Here is an 8,203-nt window from a genome sequence, read left to right as displayed (position 1 = left end):
TGCTTTGGAGAAAATAATGTATCTTCAGTGTGAACATTAAAACCTTTTTTTGTATTTAGAAGACTCAAGTGACCCAAGTAATAATCTTTTCAGGAATTCTTAGCTGTCCTTGACAAGGAATGCAACTAATGTAATTTGCAGATATATCAAAGTCTCATTTTCTGAAGCATACTTTTGCAGTTCCCACAGTACATCCTAGGAAAGACAATAAGCCATATGGGCCTTAAAAAGGAAGTATTACTAGAAATGCAATTCTTATCAAAATATATAACAAAATTACAACAAAATTATAAATCACAAAAGCATATCAAAAAGAAACTATGTGATAAAAGAGTTACAAGGTTTTTACACAAATGAAATCAAAATTCATCTGCTGGTATCTAAATATTTAGAATATAAAGACAGTGATACAATATTAACAACTTTTGAAATAAGGGATTTTATTCAGTAATCTGTTAATCATAATGATCAATTGACAATAATGAAGTGATAAAAATTAAAATGCAAAGTGTTGGCTAGGAAGATTAGCTGTAATCCGTTCAGTCACTCAGTAGCGTCCCACTCTTTGCAACCCCATGATCTGCAGTGCCAGACCTCCTTGTCCATCACCAACAAATAAAATATTCCCATTCACACACCACTGTGATTATCTAACTAAAGGCAGGGAAAGTTTCATCACTCTTTTTATAATTTGTCCCAGAGAGTCACACTGATATCTTTGGGTGCATCCATTCTGGAATTATACCTTCAATAAGTGTAACTGTGATATGGAGTGAATAGATTAGATTGTATTCTGAATGAGAATGTAAGAAAGTTTCCTTTCCTACAATGTATGAAAGTTTTCCATTTTCTGCTATTGTGTCAATGAGAAAGTCTGAAGTTTGGAGTATCTCATGAATTATTTATGATAATAACAGATATCAGGAAAGTCTGTACACTATAAAGAGTCTTCTACATGAAGACTTGAGAGAGTAGTAATTTGTAGCGATGTTAGATGATATAAGATATATTTAGGCAAAAAGCAGAACTGGAGATATTTATTTTTTACAAAATGAGTGAGTGGCTTAATAAAAGTGAGGAAATATTTTGTTATAATTGAAAGAAATATTACAGTTGAAAAAAAATAAAGAATACAATCTCATAAATAAATTTCTGCTTCTTTACAAAATTCAAAGAAACACATACTTCATATAAGAAATTCAATAAAAGAAAATAATTGATATAAAAAAACTCATAATGATGGAAGAAATATTAAGTTGTGTAGAGACTGAAAAGTGACAATAATATCCATATTAGGAGTAGTAAAGAGCAGCCATAGTTTTGTTTGAAAAGGAAGTTAAAAAAATTGAAATATATAGATAAAGAAATTATGTTGGTGAAATAAACATTTTGGTAGAAAAATAAAGCTCTAAGTACACAGAGTAACATGGTAGATAAAACAGTGAGATGAAAAAATATGGATTATTATTAAGAAATTATAAAATATTAAAACTAGAATGATAAATTTACAATATACCTAAGGAGAATTCCAGAAAAATTGATAAAAAATTAATGAGGGAGAGATAGTACATGAAATTCTTATTATTTTAGAGAACTTTTTAAAAGGACATAAATGTGTGAACTGAGAGCTAAGGAATAGGATGAGAAGGGAAATAATGCTAGAATTATAACAGTGATATCACAGATTCTCAAAGAAAACACAAAAATTAAAAAACTGCAACAGAGTAAACACATATTACTCTAGAGAAACATTTCATATGACCTGGGTGGTGGGTAGTTTGTTTTCATAACATACAATATTTAAATTTTTAAAGAAAAATAATTGTAACTTGGAAGATTGTACCTAGTTAAAATGCAACTTATGAAACATAGCAATATAGATGATAGACAGATGATAGGTAGTTGAACAGAGTTTCTCTCACAAAAATCTTAAATTAAGTTAAAATTAGAGGATATTTCTGAGCAAAACAACAACAACAAATCATCTAAACCCCATAGGAAGAATTGGGAAAAAAAAAACCCAATAACTTTGAACAACAACCACAAAGATACAGTTTTTGGTAGACCTAAGGAGGAAAATAATGAAAGAAAAAGGATATTTTTTTTTTCTACAGAAACAAGTTGGATATAACAAAATATATATTATATGAAAGACTGAAGAGTTTTAAAGAGTTTAAACCATATTATATCACCCAAAAGGAAACTGGGATGTTTCATCCTTTCAAAGTGTACAACTCTGTGGTTTTTAGCATACTCACAGAGTTATGAAATCATCTTTACTATTTAATTTTGCAACACTTTTATCACCTCATGGAGAAACCTCATACCCATTATCAGCAACTTTCCAGATTGTACCCTGCCTCCTAGCCCCTGGTAACCACTTATCTGTGTTCTGTCACTAGGGATTTACCTATTCTGGATATTTTATGTAAGTGGAGTCAAATAAACTGTTTCCTTTTCTATCTAGCAATTTCCACTTAACATTATTCAAGGTTAACTAATGTAAAGACAGACTTCCCTGGTGGCTCAGTGGTAAAGAATCTGCCTGCCAATGCAAGAGACATAGGTTTAATTCCTGAGTCTGGAAGATCCCCTGGATAAAAAAATGGAAACTCATTCCAGTATTCTTGCCTAGGAAATCCCATGGAGACAGTAGCCTGGTGGGCTACAGTCCTTGGAGTCTTAAAGAGTAGGACATGACTTAACAACTGAACAACAAGAAAATGAAATTACAACTGATATTAATGTTTCTTAACTTTTGTTATGAGTCATTGTTTTTCATCTCAAAATAATAATTTGTTAGAAATAATAACATATATTATGTTTAAAATCTCAAATATAAACCCTTATACTAACTTGTGTAGATACATGTAATATAGATTAAGTGCAAATAGAAATTATATTCTTGAGTATTGAATCAAAATATAAAATTTGATAATATCCGGGGAATGATACAATAAAAATGGATAAAGAAGTCTTGAACATATCTGTATCTTTCATACAAAAATTTACTTAATATTGTCACTGGAATAACTTATAGTGTAAACAATTAAAAATTATGTTAAATTATAAAAATTAAGTGAAAGGAAATAGGCTTCAATGCATATCAAACTGCATTAATGAGTGAAATATCTCTGCAAAGAAAATAATTGGCAAAATAAAAAAGGAAAGATTAAAGAAAGTGATCATAACAGAAAATATTAAATATTTATTTGGAGAAGATTAAATACAGCTGTCCCTCAGTATCCAGGGGAAACTGGACTTTCCCTTGGATAACAAAATCCATGGGTTCTCGAGTTCCTTATGCAAAATAGCATAGTACTTGCACATAACCTACACACATCCTCCTGTATACTTTGTTATCTAGATGACATAATACTAAATACAATGTAAATGTTATATAAGTATTGTAAATACAGTGTAAATGTTATGTAAATAATAGCCAGAACATAGAAAATTCACATTTTGCTTCTTGGAGATTTTGGGAATTTTTAAAATATTTTTGATTTGTGGTTGGCTGAATCTCAGAAACACCAGGTATGGAGGTATAACTCAGGAATCTTAACAACCTATTTCCATAATAATGGAATGTGTCCATAAAAAAAATGTATTATATAGGCAAAACAAAACAAACCAAAATCCATCAAAACAGTATCAATATTCCAACTTCAAACCATCAAATATAATCATTTATGTCCACATGGAGCATCAATCATTGTGTGTCCAAAACTTAACTCATAACTGTCCTCCAAAATATGCTCTGTGTTATTGAATGACCGGTATCTTTTTGACCAGTAATTAACAAGCCATTAGACTCATCCTTGGTGCCATCTTATCATGTTCTCCTGAGTCAATGTATCACTAGGTTCTCCTTAAAATATCTCATCTATCTATTTTTCCATACTCACATTTCCCAACTTTACACTTCCACGATCTCTTCCCTGGAAGATTCAGGATGATGCTCCTTTTCTCTGAATTTGTTCCACTTCAATTATTTCATCAAAATCTTGTGAATTGAATCAAACTTAATAACTCCATTTACTGTAGTAACACATAATTCTGGTTCCTTATTTATTTTATATTGATTCATGCTGTTAAATTCAACTTAATTAGTAAAAAATTTAATTCGCTGACATTTTCTTCTCTAATTCTTAAGTGTCCTATTACGTAAATACATATATACACATAATTTTGTTTCTTCCTTTCTTTTCTCCCTTTCTCTTTATTTTTTTTATTAAGCTCAACTTCTGTATTCATCTCTTGTTTTCAGTCTATGCCATTACTTCTTTTTAATATTGCAGATTCATCGAGCTGAATTTCATTTATCTTCTACCACTCTCCAATGCAACTGCTCTACTTTTCCTTTCCCATCAAATGACTTTTAAAATCACAGCACATATCCTCATTTAAGTACATCCCTGGAGTCTAATTACATAGTTTTAAAGGACAAGTATATTTCTAATTTTACCATGTATCATTATATCACTTGAGGAATTAAGTAGTGTTTTGTTGTCCACACAATCAGTAGATATTTATCAAAGCTCAACTTCCATAATAACTACACTTCATGCACAGGCTTCCCTAATAGCTCAGTTGGTAAAGAGTCCGCTTGCAATGCAGGAGACCTGGGTGAGATCCCTGGGTTGGGAAGATCCCCTGGCGGAGGGAAAGGCTACCCACTCTAGTGTTCTGGCCTGGAGAATTCCAGGGACTGTATAGTCTGTGAGGTCGCAACAAGCTGGACATGACTGAGCAACTTTCACTTTCATACTTCATGCACAATTATTATTTCAAATACCTGCATTATTTTAAAAAAATTTTTTTTCTCATGAGTCCAGTAGCTCTCAGTAGATACAATCACCTTTTACTTTACATATAATTAAGTGGATAATAAACTCCAAATAAATCCTATAATCAAACATATCTCAAAGTCTGTGGATACTCACATATCCTCCCTCCTTCTTATCATGATGCTGTCTGGCACTTCTTAAATAGTTTCTGTGCCTATTCCCTTCTCCTATGCTTGGTATAATTTTTCATTCCATCTCCTCACAACTAGATCCTTATTGTATCTTTTCCTAATATCCTAAGCTTCTCTTTACAAGCCTAATTTCATGTGTATGACAACTCATTTACACACCATTTCATTTTAGCTTTAGTCTCTCCATAGCAGCATCTGTTATTTTCCCCCCCAATCCTTCCCCTTTACAACCAAGAACTGCTTACATATATAAGCTTCAATTCTATGCCTTCCTTTATTATTCAGTCTTTCAAATGTGCTTTCCACTAAAATTTCAAAGTGCTTCTGGCAGTTAAAACTAGTAGACATAAAATCCAGCACCTGATCTGTAAGATATTGTTAGAATTTATCTCTCTCTCTACTGAAACACTCTCTACAACATTTCTGTATAGATGCATTCACTACTATTCTCTAGAAGTTCTAAGTATCCTTACTCTATACTTAGCTTTTCCTCTTCTGTCATCTTAGAAACCTTAATATTTTTCTCAAGTTTTCTTTTCTTCTCCTTCTAAATACTTCTTCAATCTTCTAAAATCCTATGGCTTTGTTTACAATCGTTATGCTGACAAGTAGTCAAGTTGACATCTCTATTAAATAGATGTCAGAGCCTGTTTTAAAGGCACACATTAATTTGCTTTCAGTGAACTATCTTTCCTAAGACAAACTGTGGTTGATATCAATGTGGCTTATATCAAATAGTGCCATCTTTTGGACTTGAAATTTAGCCTTCCCATGCACATCTCATAGGACTATAAAATGGTTTTACTCTACCATTTATGGACCCTCTATTTCTCTCTTATTTTTTTTAAATTTTATCAATTATGACATCTCTTCAGTTACAATTTTAAATGTATCTATCCATTTTTCTCATCTCTATAGAGTACTAATTCTATACTCATATTATAATTCATGTACTAAATAAATCAGGAGCAATCCCCTTTCAATTGAATTACTGAAAATGTTATACTAACACCTCTAATGGTGAGGTACCTCAAAATTTTTCCCAGCATATTTTAACTGTATAGATAAAATTAATGTATTTATCTGGCTACAGTAATATATCATACCTATATATTAATACTATATTGTCATATAGATATGTTAATTCTGAGCAAGAAAACTCAATATGTGAGTTTTAAGGTAATTTTATTTTACTTAGCACAAGCTGGAATCAAGATTGCTGGGAGAAATATCAATAACCACAGATATGCAGATGACACCACCCTTATGGCAGAAAGTGAAGAGGAACTAAAAAGCCTCTTGATGAAAGTGAAAGTGGATAGTGAAAAAGTTGGCTTAAAGCTCAACATTCAGAAAATGAAGATCATGGCATCCTATCCCATCACTTCATGGGAAATAGATGGGGAAACAGTGGAAACAGTGTCAGACTTTTATTTTGGGGGCTCCAAAATCACTGCAGATGGTGACTAGCCATGAAATTAAAAACACTTACTCTTTGGAAGGAAAGTTATGACCAACCTAGATAGCATATTAAAAAGCAGAGACATTACTCTCCCAACAAAAGTCCATCTGGTCAAGGCTATGGTTTTTCCAGTGGTCATGTATGGATGTAAGAGTTGGACTGTGAAGAAAGCTGAGCCCTGAAGAATTGATGCTTTTGAACTGTGTTGTTGGAGAAGACTCTTGAGAGTCCCTTTGACTGCAAGGAGATCCAACCAGTCCATTCTGAAGGAGATCAGTCCTGGGTGTTCATGGGAAGGACTGATGCTAAAGCTGAAACTCCAATAACTTTGGCCACCTCATGTGAAGAGTTGACTCAATGGAAAAGACTCTGATGCTGGGAGGGATTGGGGGCAGGAGGTGAAGGGGACGACCGAGGATGAGATGGCTGGATGGCATCACTGACTCAATGGACATGAGTTTGAGTGAACTCAGGGAATTGGTGAGGGACAGGGAGGCCTGGCGTGCTGTGATTCATGGGGTCGCAAAGATTTGGACACGACTGAGCGACTGAACTGAACTGACTAACTGATTCCTCTCACATCAGGAATTTGATCATGCTGTATCTGCTGCTTCCTAAGCATCATATATTTTTTAAAGAATTAAAAGAATATATCTTAAGACAATTCTAGAAAGTGTAAAAATTTTCACAGAATATAGTTTGTTTTAACTTAGAGGAAAAAAAAATTAGAAGGCACATTGTAATTTAACCTCATGAATATGAATTGTGTGTTCCATTTTCAAAGCAGTCTAGTCTACATCAACCGCTTGGTTTCACTTGTATGAAATACAGTTATTTGCAAGCAAGACTTCTGACCATTATGTAACATCTAAATCCTTTGTGTTATTATATTCCTGCTTATGATGAGAGAGATTATATCTAAGATGTCCTAAATATATAATAGTACAAACCCTAAGAGAAGTCCACCCTAAAAGACACTTGCTGTTGTTTTTCAGTCACTAAGTTGTATCTGACTATTTGATATCCCATGGACTGCAGCACCCCAGGTCCCCCTGTCCTTCTCTATCTCATGGAGTTCACTCAAATTCATGTCTATTGGATCTGTGATGCTATCTAACCATCTCATCCTCTGCTCCCTCTTTCTCCTTTTGCCTTCAATCTTTGCCAGCATCACTGGTAAAGAATCCACCTGCAATGCAGGAGACCCTGGTATGATTCCTGGGTCAGAAAGATCCACTGGAGATGGGATAGGTTACCCATTTCAGCATTCTTGGGCTTCCCCGATGGCTCAGCTAGTAAAGGATCCCCCTGCAATGTGGGAGATCTGGGTTTGAACCCTGAGTTGGGAAGATACCCTGGACAAGGGATCAGCTACCCACTTCAGTATTCTGGCCTGGAGAATTTCATGGACTGTATGGTCATGGGCTTGCAAAGAGTCAGACATGATTGAGTGACTTCCACTTTCAGGTTTTTTGCCAGCATTAGGGTCTTTTCCAATGAGTCAACTCTTCACATCAAATGGCCAACGTGTTGGACCTTCAGCATCAGTCCTTCCAATGAGTAATCAGGTTTGATTTCCCTTAAGACTGGCTGGTTTGATCTCCTTGCTGTCCAAGGGATACTCAAGAGTCTTCTCCAGCACTACAATTCAAAAGCATCAATTTTTTGGCACTTCTTTATACTCTGACTCTCACACCCATACAAAATTACTGAAAAAACCATAGATTTGACTAAATGCTATCCTAAAAGATATTCCTCCA

The sequence above is a fragment of the Ovis aries genome, chromosome 10 (assembly GCF_016772045.2).
Source record: "Ovis aries strain OAR_USU_Benz2616 breed Rambouillet chromosome 10, ARS-UI_Ramb_v3.0, whole genome shotgun sequence".
In the NCBI taxonomy this organism is placed as follows: Eukaryota; Metazoa; Chordata; class Mammalia; order Artiodactyla; family Bovidae; genus Ovis; species Ovis aries.
The sequence above is the reverse complement of the archived record's forward strand: the minus strand, read 5'-3'. Positions refer to the sequence as shown.